This window comes from Chondrus crispus, genomic scaffold (assembly GCF_000350225.1).
Source record: "Chondrus crispus Stackhouse genomic scaffold, scaffold_34, whole genome shotgun sequence".
NCBI classification, from domain to species: Eukaryota; Rhodophyta; class Florideophyceae; order Gigartinales; family Gigartinaceae; genus Chondrus; species Chondrus crispus.
This window is the reverse complement of record NW_005179250.1, coordinates 186,203-202,433: the sequence shown is the minus strand read 5'-3', so window position 1 is coordinate 202,433 and position 16,231 is coordinate 186,203.

Sequence of the window (16,231 nt, the reverse complement as noted above, 5' to 3'; positions counted from 1 at the left end):
GTGTCTGATCAGTACAAAGCCACCGGTTCTCCTCGCGATCAGCTCGCTTCACAATCGGGCAACTCGATGCCGCTCTTCCTTGTCCACGTTCTGTTTTGCGGCAGCGCTCCTCCACAACTACCACCTTGTTTTAGGTTCATCATCAACTATGATGAATGTTTGTAGTACCACATTCCGCACAGGTGTTGCCCTCTGCAGTACGTATAATGAGCCTGCCTTGGAAGGGGCTCTCCTACTCTTCCGTGGCTCCAAATCATCATTTTGCGTTGCAGCAGCGATGGGCTGGGGTACGACGGGGGTGGCGGCGGGTTTGGGTGCGGCGAGGGTGGCGGCGGGCTTGGGCGGTGCGGGGTGGCGGTGGGCTTGGGTGCGGCGGGGGTGGCGGCGGGCTTGGATGCGGAGGGGTGGCGGCGGGCTCAGGTGCAGCGGGGGTGGCGGTGGGCTTGGGTGCCGCCGAGGTGGCGATGGAGCCGGGCGCGGGTGCAGCTTGAGCGGTGGCGGGTCCGGTAAGAGTGGGTGCTGCTGGGGTAGTGTCGGCAGGTGCGAGTGCGGCCGCTGCGGGTGTGTGTAGCGACTGTTACGGGTGCGGTGGGTGCGGTTGCAGCGGCAAAGATGGTGATTGCGCGGAGGGTTTTTCGATGGCGGTGGCGCGGGTGGGAGCGACGAGAGCAGTTGTGGCGATCCAGGAAGCGGGGCTTGTAGGGATTCTGAAAGCGGCTGATGCGACGAAGCGGTGATCCGTAATCCTGTCGCGCAAGGTGAGCGTGCCCGGCATATATTATTTTTGCAACGCAAAACCTCGGGAGACATTTCAGCTCTTCGATCTTGGGGACTTGTGGGAGGCGGCAGCCGGCCTTCGCCAGTTCAATTGCTTAGCGTCACGACGAATAAATATTCGACAGGTGTGCACAATGATGATGTGAGACTATTCATTGGGCAATTTATGATCGGAGTTTTGAATTGCTTTCAATTTCTGGCACAGAGAAGAAAGCGAAAATTTTCGTTCAGATAGAAGATAGATGAGAGCGTTTGCGTACCCTTCCAAACTCGTCAATGTCCCATTCAAACCCTTCTCCATCCGTCATCATGTGCTTCAAGCACATGATGACGGATGGAGAAGGGTTGTTCCCGCCTGCATGATCACGATCGTGCACACTGTACACTGAGAGAGAGATACTCTCTTTCTCTGTACTTTTGATTCTCCACATCACAAGTTGGGGAATAACAAGTTGAGATTGCACTAAGGCAGCGGTGTGACAAACAACCTAAAGAATCACCAGTCCCTCCTGAGCGTGTGTCGACCTTCAGCAACGCCTCGGTTACGTGGAAAGGGCGAGCGTAATCTCGGGCCATACAATCTTCGGGGTACCTGGCAAGCTGGCTCCGTAGGCGCATACGCAGCCGAGAACCTGCGAGCAACCCCTTTCGACAGGAGAGGCCTCAACGCTTTGCCACTTACGGTCTATACCCAGTCTGCTCTACCCTGCTGCATGTCATGTATGAACAGCTACGACCACAGAAATACATATCTCTTTCCCCCCCTCAGCTATCCTTTTCAGACCCACTTCTGAGGTGCCCTAGTCCAACGCCGAGTTAGCACGCATGAGCCAGTCTTCATGGCCTTGTGGCTGTTACCGCAGATACCCTTTGTCTCCGAGGCGCTCACATGTAAGGAGGCCGAGAAAAGGATATCAACATACCGACAGCCAAGTCTTTTTCAATTGCTTCTTTTGTGCAGTCGTCAGTGATGTGACTTCCCATGGAGTTGTCGCTGCCATCGCTTCCAGGGCCTCCGCTGTTTCTCGCTGAGATATTCTCTGGATCGCCAATCTCTTCCCCGCTGCCGCCGTTATGACTGCTTGCCGGATGGTCGCTTTCCGAATGAGGCGGAAAATAGCCCGTCCCAGATTGACTGGAACTAGTTGAACTGGAATCGGAGCTCGAACTTGAATGAACAGTGCGACTTCTACGTTTGCGGTTAGATTCGCGTGTGGAGATCCTGACCCCATCATCCATCGTGACGGAAATGGTGACCTGAGTTTTGTAATCATGCAAGCGGACGGCACGACGGCCCGTGCCGGTGTCAGGCGGCGGGCTTTCTTGTCTTGAATGATTAGTCCTTAAGGATCTATTTCGAGTGCTATTCGGGGCATTGTGCGTAGGTGGCTGGTTGAGGCGCTGCGCGACGGGCTAGAATCGGCCACGGCGTCCGGAAGTTGGGCGACGAGGTTAGCGGCATGGACTTGGAGCTGGCGATTTGAAAGACTGGGCAACGGCGTGTGCGGGAGCTGTTAGCGGCATTGGGTAGCAAACCGGAGAGGGCATGTGTTGAAGGCGTTGGCGGGCGGTTTGCGGTTGAGCTGTAGACTGGAGTCTGTTGCGGGCTGTTGTAGTGGTACGAGTCATTCATGTAATGAATGGAGCTGGATTATGGACCTATGGGACCTACTATAAGCCGGCTCAGTCCGCTCTCCGTGTCTCTTGAATATCCGTGCCGCGGATACTCAGAGCGCTTGAAGCCTCGCATGCATCTTTTCAAGCATGCCATGAAGGAGCTTCAAGGCTAATGGACAAGGCAAAACGGCACGGAGATAGGTCATAAAGGTGAAGTTGATCCAAAGTTGGATCCCTTTTGTTTAGGGCTCCAACGAAGGCAAAATGGTCATTTCATCATTTTGCAGCATTTAATCACAGTTTATGCGCGCAAATTCGCGAATAATCATGATTTAATGGAATCGTTGGTTCAAAGATTGAATATTGTTGACCAACAATAGCCAATCGCAGCAGTAGAAAATTTGGACCCTGTCTGATTTGGACGACACCAGTGGAGACGCTCTAGTTGTCCGTAAAGTTGCGAAAATGCGTGTTTTGGTGGCGAGTTTCCTCGGATTTTCTGAAGGCAAAATTTTCAAACAAGGCATTTGGCAAAACTCACAGCATACCGAAAACTCGGGGTATGTGAGTTTTCCATGAGTTTCACATCCGCCTGATCACAGCAGTGCCGGATCGACCCGTCTTAAAGGAAAACGAAGTGGGTCTTCAGTTCTTCTCAACAGCACAAACGCGTCTCAGACTGCACGGATCTTGTCGATATGCGTCATGGACGCCCCTATCGCTTCATCTGCGCAGAGTCCATCAATGGACCAAAGCGCGACAGGATCTGCCACAGATGCCGCGGAAGCAACCGCGAACGATAGACAAGTAGAAGCTTCTAATAAGCCTTCCTCTCCAAACGGCTCCCCTCAGCCTGTCAAGAAGACGAAACACATTGCACTTTGACTGAGGACCTTTCTATCCCTGTGGCGAGCTCCAATATTCGCTTCAGCAAGTATTCGCGCAGGTGTACGTGATCCGTCGGGCGGCACAACGATGTACCAGACTTGCGTTTGTTGCGGGCAGGTACCTTGCTGGAGGTCAATCCGCAGAACTCGTGATGGACTTTTTCAATCTCGGGTTTACTTTACGTTTAGCGAGTTTGTGGGCAAATGGAAACCCCCGTTATTTTAACAACGTTATTGGGCGACTCTGAAAACCATAAATTGTGTACACACAAATTCCCTTGTGTATGTGTGTCGTATTTTGAGAGCTGGCACGGAAATGCATATGACACAATAATTTGTGTAATACACGCATAATGCCTATACAGGGGGGGACGCGAAATAGTGCCATCTTTGTTGTTGCCAGCTCCGATATAGTGCAACCCTTCTGCGGGTGGGACGTATTTTGAGCTAAAAACGAAGAGTCTCCAGAGAGGCAGATGGATGGACGTACTGGTCGAGATCCGCTGCCGCCGCGGAAAGATATCCCTAATGTGAATAATGTACGGTGTACCGTACATAAATGAGGATGTATATTTTTGGGAAATTGCTTTATGTACAGTGTACCGTACATATAGGCTCATTTTAGACGTTCTTTGAACCATTCTATCTTATAGATAAGTGTAGTGTTCCTATTTGCAAGTGCATAGGCTAAAAGCGTGGGCTGTGGAGTGCATCCCACCTGTTCATATTTTGTTCAAGTTCAATACCGACTGAATTAATATACTCGTGCCCCTAGCACATACCAACCACCCTTTCCCACTCGAAATCTGTCCAACAGAGCTTTAAGCATCGGCCAAAACCCCGCCCCAGCAATTTCATGATGCCATCGTCACAGGAAGGTCAGATTTATGATAAATTTAATAAAAGCAGTGATGTTGCTATTTTTGGGGGCAAAAAATGCTGGATTTTTGCCAGCAATGAACGGTGGCCCGTGGGTCATTGGTTCGCGGGCAGCCATATTTTGCTAGCTTTTTTGGCCGTTCCCATTCAGCACGGGGATGAGGGGCGTTTCTGGTTCCGGGCAGTGACTGGACCAGAATTTTTGCTGGAGTACCATAGTTGTAACGGAAATGTTTTTTTGATACCTCGATGTAGCAAAGTGATGTGCTATTCTGCTGCCTACTAAACCAGCGCTTGCCCGTGATGTCCTTAACCTTCACGTGCTCGTACCAGAATAAGCTCATGCCTAACCCGCGCAAGTACCAGAGGCGTGCTTCGACCTTTTCACGTTTTCTCAACTGATTGAGTCCTCTCGCCATTATTTTTCCTTTGCTTCCCGACTTTGCGCATCCTGTGTTCCTACTGAGGCTCAATGACGCCGCGAAAAAGGTCTGGGAAGAAGGCAGGGCGTGCTCATTCGCGTTCTGCAGCCATGAAACTCTCTGCTTCAGGCAATCAGCGAGCCCGCTTGTCTTAGCAGAAGGGACCTCTGACATCTCCAAAGTGTAACAGCCAAGCGCCTGGGGCTCAGGTCCCCGCGGAACGCCGGTCATCTCCTCGTGTTGCGGCCGAAGCTACTCCCGCAGCGGCTGGGCAGGAATCCGGGCGGGTTTCAAGCAATACAGTCAGGACACCCCAAGGCAGTCCGCCATCTCACACGTGCTCGCTTCCCGTTCGAAGTCAGGGAAGTGGTCCGTCTGATGCAGCACCTCCGCGTGCGGGCAAGCGCAAGCGCGCCATCGGTTCGTCTCCGGGTGAAGACTTTTCCCTTTTGTTCGGGGATGGAGATCATGGCGAGGAAGATGAACACACAGAACGCAAACGGGCGAACCGTCAGTTGCTCGAGCTCCATGGACGCGAGCCAGAGGAGTACGTCGACGAGAGTGTGCAGGCTAGTGCAGCAGAGATGGACGGGGTCGCCGAAACTCAAGATGTGGAAGACGTCGTCGTTCCCACGCGTCGTGAGTGCATGGCAGGTTCCTTGCCGAGTCAGCCTCGGGGCCCCCATTTGGCTCGAGCACTTGGGGAAGACTCTAACCACGGAGTACTTCGAGTCATGCGGGAACTGCATGCTCGATTGGAGAAGCAGCTCGCCATTGAAAAAAAGGAAATTCTGGGTGCAATCAAGGCTGTATCTTCTCGTGTCTCAACCTTAGAGCGGACGTTATCACGCTGCCAGGACGCTGTCAACATTGTTCTTCTGAATTCCGCCCTGCCGAAGACAGGAAAAGCAGCCGAGAAGGCCTCTTTAAACGACCTCCTTAGGCCTTTGGAGGACATCTTCGCAGGGAAATTCATGTGCATTATCTTCACAAGAGCGTTGATAAATTGCACCATGAGAGTTCTTCCTCAGAGAAAGGAAGCGAGTGAATCCTTAGAGGGTGTGAGTCGTGACACACAATTTTCTAAGCTTCAATTGGACGTCAATAGTTCCGAAGTGTTGGGGTTCGGACTTTTACTTGTCGAAGTCTTTTTGTGGAAAAAGGATCGAAGCGAGGAGAAAACCGAGGAGCTGCTGGGTACGAAGCAAGCTCGTCAGTATCTGGTCCCGCGAAAGGCTTGGGGAAAGAGCTTGATTGCAAATGCAATGAACAACCCGAGTATTGGGACGAAGTCACTCAAAATGGTACATCCGAACATCCGCGGGAAGCTGAAGACCGCTGAGAAACCTTTTTGGCTGAGGCCGGGCTACATAACAATGATCACAGTCGAGTTTTTCTTCAACGAAGAATTTGCTTCAACGGCCATCAAGAAGGCCCGGCGTGTGGCTCGGCGTCGAAGCGATAAGATAGGGGAAGATGAGCCAATTGGATTCATCAAGGACGAAGACATTAGGGTTGAGATCGTTCGCCGCGTTTTCAAGATAGGTAATCAGTTTCTGAACAAGTCCAGGGAGCTTGGGCGGAAATCCTTCTTTCAAAACTTCTCATATGTTTTCCAAAGTGAAGTGGGAGTCTCATTCCAGTATGAGAATCCACCCCTCCCGCACATGAACCTCCAAGATATCCCAGACGGAACCTGTCGTACTGCTATGAAGTCGGTCGCTGAGGTGAACCCTCTGAATTTGATAGCATGGAAGAAGCTGATTTCTGAAAGCAATCCCTTCATATTTATCACTACGTGTGATGTTGAGACGAAAGACAAGGATGGAAGGAAGGAGACTCGAAAAATTGTTATCCGACTCAATGCCATGCACGTCTCCTTGAAGTTCTTGGTGGCTTTTACCAGGTGTGGCAGTGATGAAGACCTCTATTCAATATCCAAGGAATCCTTTCGTGTGATTTACATGACTGCTGTCCTGTTTCGGGAGATCATGCTGATGAAGGTGATCGAGGCGAGGGGTGCATTTTCTCGAAACGAGCAGATATTGCATGAAGTGGATGGCCAGGATCACCACAATGGATCATGGCGGTCGCCACTGAGATCGCTCTACTCAGATCTTTTGACTGAAGGACAGGGAGAAAAGCAGGGTGAGCTTTCACAGCAACTGTCCAGTATTTTGAAGGAGAAGCTAGTGATGTCCGTGGATATGTACAACTCCGTGCACGATCCCCTGGTCCGTTCAGGTTCACATCACGAGGATAATGATGATCTGAGCGTGGTGGATGGTGAGGATGAAATCCAGGCGGATCAAGTCGAAGACGATAAGGATGTGGTCATGGTCCACGACTTCGATTTATAAGGGGTCGTATTTGATGTGATAGTGAAACTTCTTAGTTCACCAAAGTGATAAATGAGTAAAGCGGGAGACTGCTGTAGCATGAATGAATTGAGTTTACTTAAAGAGGCCCAGAACCTTGGCAACAGTGATGAATTGCTTCACATGGGCAGACCCTTTGATAGAGATGGATGGGACGTGCACTTGAAGTACTCCTAGTACGTCGCTGCGATTTACATCAGCAAATATAGACTGACAAGGATTGGATTGAAGATTCCATCGCAGGTAGAACGACTCTTTCCGGTCCGATGGTCCGCTGACCACGTTTTCAGCACTCATTACCTCGGAAATGCGTTCTTGGAAGTTAAGCTCTGATAGTATTATGTCTTCCAGTGGATAGGAGTAGGTCTGCTCTATGGAATCCCAAGTGCAATCCCGACGAAATACAACGTGCGGTTGTTCATCCTCGTCATCCCTTATAACTGCAAGAGAATCTCCAATTGTCATTTAGCACGGGTCAGAAAGAGATTCGGTGTTGGGACCGGCCATACAGCCTATCACTCTGGCAGATACATAATTGTCGGTACCTTTTTCCAGCCTTTTTGCGATGATAACGTCTCTGACAACTTGCGGTGATGCTGGTCCGAGTGCTTGTGACAAGTCTAGGAAGCTCGTAAAGTATATACTCGTCTCCTTCACAACTGATTTCCGGCACATATAATCTTCCGGAAGAATAGAAACCTTTGTTCGTAGCTGAGCTTTGACTCTTTCGGATATAGAATCAAACTGGAGCAATGTGCAGTCTGCTCGCGCCTTAAATGAGTCTTGTACAAACCACTTGGTCCCGCGGGTTATTTCAACTGGGGTAGGACGTGTCGGTGTCTTGAGTAACCAATGCTCTAGACGCAACGAAATAAACTATTGGAGCCTGCATCAGAAATGAGGAGCGGATTCTGAGTCCATAGTGCAGTCGTAATCGAGGATTGCTGTCCTTTCACCACTTCCTCAAGATACTGAAGGCGTCTGTAAAGAGCATTTAGCTCACGTGTATCTTTGATTGTATTCTGGTCAAGTGAGACAGTCGTCGTGTGGTTAACCTTCTTGCATTTTTCTACCATGGCACTACCTGGAGCATAGTCCATATCATCTGCATCCATCGATGCGCTTGCCACGTCTGAGCTTGCGCTGTTATCCAATCGCACGGATGTATCTTTGAGTCTCCAGCTAAACTTTTGTCCATCTTGTACAAACTCGTTTCCCTCCTTGAAAGTAGCCTTGCTTTTACATGCCCTGAATCCCAACGCTGCCTTGTATTGAATGGTCCCTTTGAGCACCTTTCGACGATCATCATGAAGGTAGTTGAGACTACTGACTGTTGCTGGGAACCATGCCTTGCTTTCTTCTTCATTCTCCAAGGTATAGTAGACCTCTATATCACTCCCGAATTGGAGGCCATTGAAAAGATCTGATACCATTATCAACTGGTGCATAGTATCGTCCTCTGTTAATTTCCCTTGAAAAGTGATACTTGAGAAATTTGTTTGAAATATATACCGAAGACTAAAGAGTTGGGGGTAACCATTGGAACGTAGTCAGTATATAGACATATGTGTTTTTTGTGAAATCGATATTTTTGTAACGGTCACATTTAAAGATGCACGGCTCTGTGCAGCATCTAAATACCATGGGACTTAGACGTGCAAGTGAACAGCTGGGTATGGGCTCCAAAGGTACCGACATCGTCCAGTCCGGATTGCTTTGAAAGTCAGTCATGTGTCATTGAATTACTGTTCTTTTAATCATAGTTGCTTTAGATTTAATTGTGCAATGAAGATAGAAGTGTCACTACAGTGTGATGATGATACTGTTCTCGCTATTGAAAGTATAAATTACGCAGTACTTACTATTGGATGTCGTCCTCATCAGTGCCCTTTCTCTGTGAATCACTGTCACCACTAGAATCACTTTATTTTTGTGACTTCAACATCTCGAAGTGCTCTTTTGTTGACTGCTTTGTGATTCACACAAAAATTGTTTTGTGACTCTCACACCATTGTCTCACAATCATCTCCAACATCAACAAACCATCACAAACCCATCTAAAAAGCATAGCTGATAGCCTTGTTCTACAGACATTTTACGGCCTTCACTCTCGGGCTTGTGAAGGCTGCATTATTCGTTGAAGAGTGCGTCGCTCAGAGTCAAACTCCCTCTCATGGACAGGAGAGGGCCCATGTCGCTTCAGTGTAGGGCGAGAATGCCAGACCGTCCGGCAGCTGCAGTAGATAGCTTGCCTACATGTAGAACACCACTGCATCTGGCGCGAGCCCTTTCTAAGTGTCTTGGGCCCGTCTTTTGTCCCTCTTTTGACCCCAATACAGAGTACGCAGTAGGTTTGGGTCCCACTGACCTTCTCGTGTAGTACATTCCGGTTCAACCTACGCAGTTGCGAACACGAAGGGAAGGGGAAGTGTCTCTGGAAATTAGCTGTAGAGGGCTGGAAAGGGAGATATTTTTTGTGTGACGTTGTTCAGTTTGTTTGCCTTTTGAGATGGAGAGCCTTTTATATGTGATCTTCGTGATGCCCTCTCACAACTCACACAAAGCTATCACAAAATGCACACTGCCATCACAAAATGCACACTGTCAGTGTGAGAGTTTTGATTTCAAGGTTGATGCCACGTGTAAAACATTGCATATCGATCCACACGTGTAATACATTGCATTTGGGTCCACACGTGTGATGTGTTTGTCGCGCGACAAAATCTACAAAAGCTGTATGGGTGGCCACCCATACTAGAATCAACCTCTAAAAAATTAACAAAAATTAATCTAGTTCCAGTATGGCTGGCCAGCCATACAGCTTTTGTAAATCTTGTCGCGCGACAGCCATTACATGTCATTCCAAAGAAACTTGTCTGCGCATGCAGGCCTGCGCGGTATACCCTTCCCTAAAAGCATTATTTGGTAAAAAAGGCTAATTTGGTGATTCAGTTCTCGTTGCTGCCAGTGCCGACAATCATTACAGTCTTTCATCCCTGGACTCCAGGGAAACGCTCCGGGGCCTCAGCGTTCACCTCTTCTACAGTTTCCCGCAATGTTACCTCCGCGCCTCTCCCCGCCCCGCCAAAAAAGAAAATAGCCGGCACACAACACCGTTAAAGGCCACACAGTAGTATTTGATCCACGATCAAACACTTTCTCGTCATGTTCACGAAACAGGCCTCCAGTTTCCCGAAATGTTACCTCCTCGCTTCTCCCTGTCCCACTAAAAAAATGGCGGGCACACAGCACCGTTAAAGGCCAAACAGTAGTAATTGATCCACGATCAAACACCTTTTCGTCCTGCTCCCGGGATTGGCCTCCAGTTACGGACAATTCACGCCCCCTCCCATGTCGATTGGAATGCGTTGTCAGGCAGCGCGCGCCAAGCAAGGGACAGACGGGACGCAAGGGCCAAAGACAAACGGCAGACAGCAGTAAATTTATTGAAGATGAAAAAAAGGGTGCCGATGTGGTTCGCCTCACAGTCGACTGTGAGGCGAACCACACTGATGATCATCAGTCGTGGGACAGCAGACCGATTACAAAAATGTCTCAAGACCAAGGACGACGACAAACTGTCTCGCCTTCTTGACCCAGCCAACAACCGTCACGGAGCCCCCCGTGTCGTCAAAGCGGACGAGGACAAAACCATTAAGCAGCGCATTAAATATACTGCCTCCCGGGGATTCGCAATTAACAATTATACATTGCGAGCTATCATGGCTCGCATTGCCAATGATGGTCGACGCGGTTTTCAGACGAAGGACAACATGCCCTCTCCGGACGCTATTCGTACCTGGAGAACCCGAAACAGGGATATCACGTTTCCAACAGCCGATCGCACGAATCTCCTAATCCTAGTTACTCCCCTACTCCTCTAAATCTCCGAAGCACTGCGAATCCCTAAAGTACAAAAACCATCCTACTCCTTACTCCTGAATTCCCTGCCGGCCTGTGATCAGTGGCCTCTGATCACAGCTCCCCACTAATCACCGGTCCTAACTCTCAAAATTTGCACCCAAATTTTGCAAATTTTATACAGCAATGACGATGTCGGACGACACCCCCTGTCGGCCTGTGATCAGTGGCCACTGATCACAGCTCCCCACTGATCACCGGTCCTAACTCTCAATATTTGCACCCAAATTTTGCAAATTTTATACAGCAATGACGGTGCACCGGTTGACAAGGAGAGTGGGTGTATGGTGAGGGAAACGAAAAAGTTAAGGATCAGACTGGCTGCGGGAACTAGAGAGGTGTAGGGACACGGACTTCTAAAGGCGGGGATACATATCGTGCCCCCTTGCAACAAGCCCACAAAGGTAGCAGACCTGAATTTTGTTTGCGATAACGATACAGTTTATATGTCGCAACTATGGATATAGAGGCCGCCGCAGATATTATAGTCAGTGCATAAAAGTATGCAGAGCTGTGTGGTAGTACTAAAAACTGTTGAATAAAGACCAGAGTTCTTGTTTCGCACATATACTTATGCCTGACGTGGCGGATACCCTTGCTTTCGCCCCCACACTTGATAAATTCCACCGTCTGGGAGACTCCTGTGTTGTACTGCTGAGTTTGATGTGCATATGAGACACATATGGTCGTCGCTTTCGGCGCTGTCCTGCTGGCAGTAGTGCATAACTAATGCCTTTCGAACTTAGCTTCTAAGCTCAACCAGCGCTCTTCTTTCCTTTCGTTGTTGTATCATCACCCGGTATCCATCTTCTTCGGCTTTGCACTCCTTCACTGCGCAATATCGTGTTGTTTCTTGACTTTCTTTCTCACGAGCGTCCAGAATCCGGACTTGAACCACGGCTAGCACCATCCAGAACCTTCTGTCCTCATCATGCTCAGAATCATTGTTCTCATGAAGAGTGAATGTGAGATCAGGATCTGCGGTCGAAACTACAGAAGAATGCAAGGCTTGAATCACGCTCCCATAAGATATAGTGGCCAAAACAGATGTCTGGTCTCTTTTTCGCCCGTCTGTTATTTTGCACCACTTGGCAGTTCCATATATCTGTACGGTTACGGAATTTCCATGGTCCGCCCGGCCACTTCTAAGACGTAGCTTTTGTTTCCATAAATGCTCTAAAAACTCCCTTGCTTTCAACAGAAATGCAAGGTCAGTTGATTGGAACATTTCCGAATGTTGACCTCCGTCTGCAGTGTTTCCGAGGTTCATAATTACTGACTTGTCTACGCGCCAGTCCTTCCTACTGAGAGACGACGATAAGAGTCCTTTCCGATGTAATCGAAGGTTCTGAAGAACAGGAGTTGGGAAGCAGTCCTGAAGCTTTTGTAGAAATCTTCCTGCATCCTGAAGCCCAGAACTGTCGTAGCCCAAGAGATTTAAAACCGACTTCGCTGTCTCAAAGCTCCAGCCGTTCTCACTATTGTCAATGCCTTCAGTTTCAATTGCCAGACGAGTCTTCCAGTTGTTGGCAAGACGATGTTCCATAGCCTGTAATTGTGAGTTTTTCATATTGGATTGAGCTACCCCCCTCTTCAATGGCTGATGAGCGCTTTCAAACAACAACTCTTGTACATGTCTTACACTACCGAACAGTGGCAATGTATGTGTGAAGAACTCCAACAGTCTGTGAAGGTTTGGTTTGTCCAAATGAGTAGAGGCAAAGCTGTTTGTGCGACACAGCTTATCTACTCGAGATAAGTAACGAAGTGCCATATTACGAATCTCCAGAAGTCTCTTGGTTCCTCCTTCTTCATTGTGTGTGTCTAATGACCTCTTACCATCTATCCTTGAGTCCGGAAAGTACTGCGTTCTGCTCACGAGAGAGGAAAACAGGTCGAGGAGGTCGAGAGCTTCATCGATAGTAGCACAGTTTCCGCTCTCTCTCTCACCTGTGATTTTGTTCACGTACCAAGCACTCTTCATCGCCCGTGGTGCTACCAAGAGCAGGCAGTACATAGACGATATCGTCATTGAATGTAGCACATGCTTGTCATGGTTGATTAGGCTCTCCTGATATATGAGATAGCCATCCTTCAAAGCCATCTTGGCAATTGCCTCGGCATCTTTGCGTACATCTTTTGGTAGCAGTGTTATACAGAGATTCATGATGTCGCGACCAATCTCGAGGAAAAGATGATCGGGAGCCACAACGCATGAGCGATACGAATCGAAAACAGAAGGAACAACCGGTTTGCTACTGCCGAGTACACGAGGCACACGAGCGCGAACTTGTCGCAGTTTCTCAGATAGTTGATGAAGTGCCTGCAAACTAGTCTCAAACGTATCTGCGTCATCTATTCTGAGGGCTTTCAACTCTTCCCTGGATAACTTGGATCTCCTCAATGCAGTAGCCCGGTTCTCATCTCTCGCGAAAGATGGATGGTCGGAATGGATGCGGGTTGTGTAACAATACTTGCTTCCTTGAAATCCAGATTTGTCGTACCTACCATAGCTGCATAAGTGACATGGAACATTGGAGCAGTGCCCTAGTAGGTCCAAAGTGTGGGACACTGCAGGATAGTCTCCAACGTACCCGACGACATCGAGAAAAAAAACAACCTTCTCTCCTTTTGCAGTGGTCATCTCAAATCCCTTTTCTGTCCCCTCAACGATATCATCAATAACTGCCGCCAGTACCTCGTTTGTAGATACCCCTGGAGGAGTTAGCCCGATAGGTCTGATGGCTCCTGCTCCATTGCGGTTCTCCGGAGCCATACCTATTGGCAGCATGTATACACCACCCATGCTTCCTTTCTTTCCAATGTACGGCGTAAATCCATCAGAGTACAGAAACATTCTATACACAACGTACTTTCTTCCATCTTCCAAACGTCCACTGCTTTCCGCATCGACGCGATGACCCTTGTTCATTGGATTATCATCGGCAGATACTCGTTTCACTACGATTTTGTCAAACATCTGGTTGTAAACGCCCCTATTCGTTCCGGTGAGATTCGAAACATTTCTTTCAGAAGATACAACCAAGCTGGTGCCGTAGTCGTCATCACAGTTCTGTCTTCTCCACATCCTATACACAAGGAAGGGTGTTTGCGTTGGTTCTTCCGAATCTTCGGCGTCTGGCTGTCCTGGGAGTGCAAGTTCGACGACCATGTCACTGGGAAGGAATGCCCGAGATTCTGGTCTCTTCGTCTTCATCGTTTTGGTACGCTTTGAATTGGACTCTGCCTGCGGTTCTGTCCAGTTTGGCTCATCGTAAACAAAGAAGGAAGATACAACTGCATCAAATCTCATGTTCGTTGAGGACGTTACTGCAAACTGGGCTTGCATCAATCTGCCCTTCACCGCGTCACTTGTTTCGAACGTAATGTTAAGAAGGAGCCCTTTTCGCAGTTTCACTGTCACACCATCTTCGGTTGGAATCCGATAAACAGATAGACTCCCAGCCCTATCCTTGATTATTGGAGTGTCCTCAATATGCGAGAACCTCGGTATCTCGATTGACGGATCCATATCATGCCGTCTTCCTTGCACCATCTCCCGCAATTTTGCTGTCGAAAAATCAAGTTTTGCCCAGTTGCTCGGTCTTACAATCATGGTCGGAGCGTTGTCCTGTGAGGTATACTTTCCAACGCCAGCCTTCGACCCAGACTTCGACAAATCCACAGTAAACATTTCTACATGACAAGGAACGAAGAAGTTGGATTTCGCAAATGGACGAACACGTCTCTTCATAGTAGATGTACTTGGCAGTTTGAGAGTGAGCTGTCTTTCATTCGGTCTCCAGTTCCTAAAGTTGGCAAGTGTCTGATACGCAGTCTCGCTGAGACGCGTGCTCTCAGTTGCTGTTATCAGTGATGCAATATTTGTCCAGGTCAATCGAATTCTACCAGAAGCGCTTTCGAACATGCTGTCTATCAGCTCCTCAGACTCCTCAGCTTCGTAGGCATTGTCCTGCTCAACGCTCAATCCAATGTCTAATCCAGAAATTCCTTCGCTTTCTTCACAACGGATCGTGTTATTTCGTTCGGGGTGAGGACTTGATGGAAGTGCCTCCACACCGTCATGCATGACGCCTTGGTATTCTTGGAGGTCGCTTAAAAGCCCGTCTTTCAAAAGGGAAGCGTAGGATTCTGACTGACCGTCTAGTAACATGAACCCATCTCCTGGACGTTTAGCTGGCTTTGTAGACAGTTGCCTACATGGCCTTGCTTTTTTTCGATGTCTTTCAAGCTGAGGTTCAGAAGAAGATGGTGCGTGCCCATCCGAAGTAGTCCCTTGTGATGCAACATCTTCGGAACGCTTTGCATAAGGTCCGCGTTTTTTAAGAACCCAACGACTCTTGCTTTGACGCCCCATCTGTGACAGTTTCGACCAGGTCCGCAACTAGAAGTGGGGCTGCAGTGAAGGTTGGCATGGACCTCGGCATTAACAAGATTTCAGCAAGCTTGCTGCTCTACAGCCGAAAGAAGGTCTTTTGTTACATTTGGCGATGCATACGGTTGTGCTGTTAATATTAAAGCTTGGTTCAATGAATAGAAACGGTAAAAAGGATATGCTCCTACTCGCATTTTGATGTGATGCCGCATGCAAAAGCTCAATGAATGGCTGTCGTTAAGGATAGCCATGCCATCCCGAATTCGGTAATTTCAAATTGAGATTTCAGTACGACACGTGCCCATGAACAGTTTGAAATATCTAGCTACCGGGTTTTTCTGAACACTGCATATATATATGCAGCAATATAGTTCCAGGACCAGATCCAACTCTCTGCACGCCCGTCGTCCGCAGTCCTGATCCAACCTGCATCCCGTTTTCTGACAGTTTCCTTTCTGCGAGTTGCGTGTTCGGTTGAGATATCATCCACAGTAAGTGACGCCACTTCTCCCACAGTCCTGATACACCACGCATCCAATTTTCTAACAGTTTCCTTTCTGCGAGTTGCGTCTTTGGTTTAGATGTCATCTACAGTAAGTGACGCCACTTCTGCCACAGTCCTGACCCACCACGCATCCATTTTTCGAAGAGTTTCCTTTCTGCGAGTTGCGTCTTTGGTTTAGATATCATCCACAGTAAGTGACGCCACTTCTGCCACAGTCATGACCCACGGCGCATCCTCGTTTCTGACAGTTTGCTTTCTGCGAGTTGCTTGTTCGGTTGAAATCGCATGCGGAGACACGAGTGCGCTGCAGACGTTCGGTAAGTGAGCGCTTTCTCTAGGCAATGCCGTTTTGCGATTACCTACAAAGCTGTAACGTAAGTTCGCACATTCTCTAACACATTGAAAGTTTCGAAGAACTGTTCTGACCAAGCCTCACAGCGTTCCTTGTC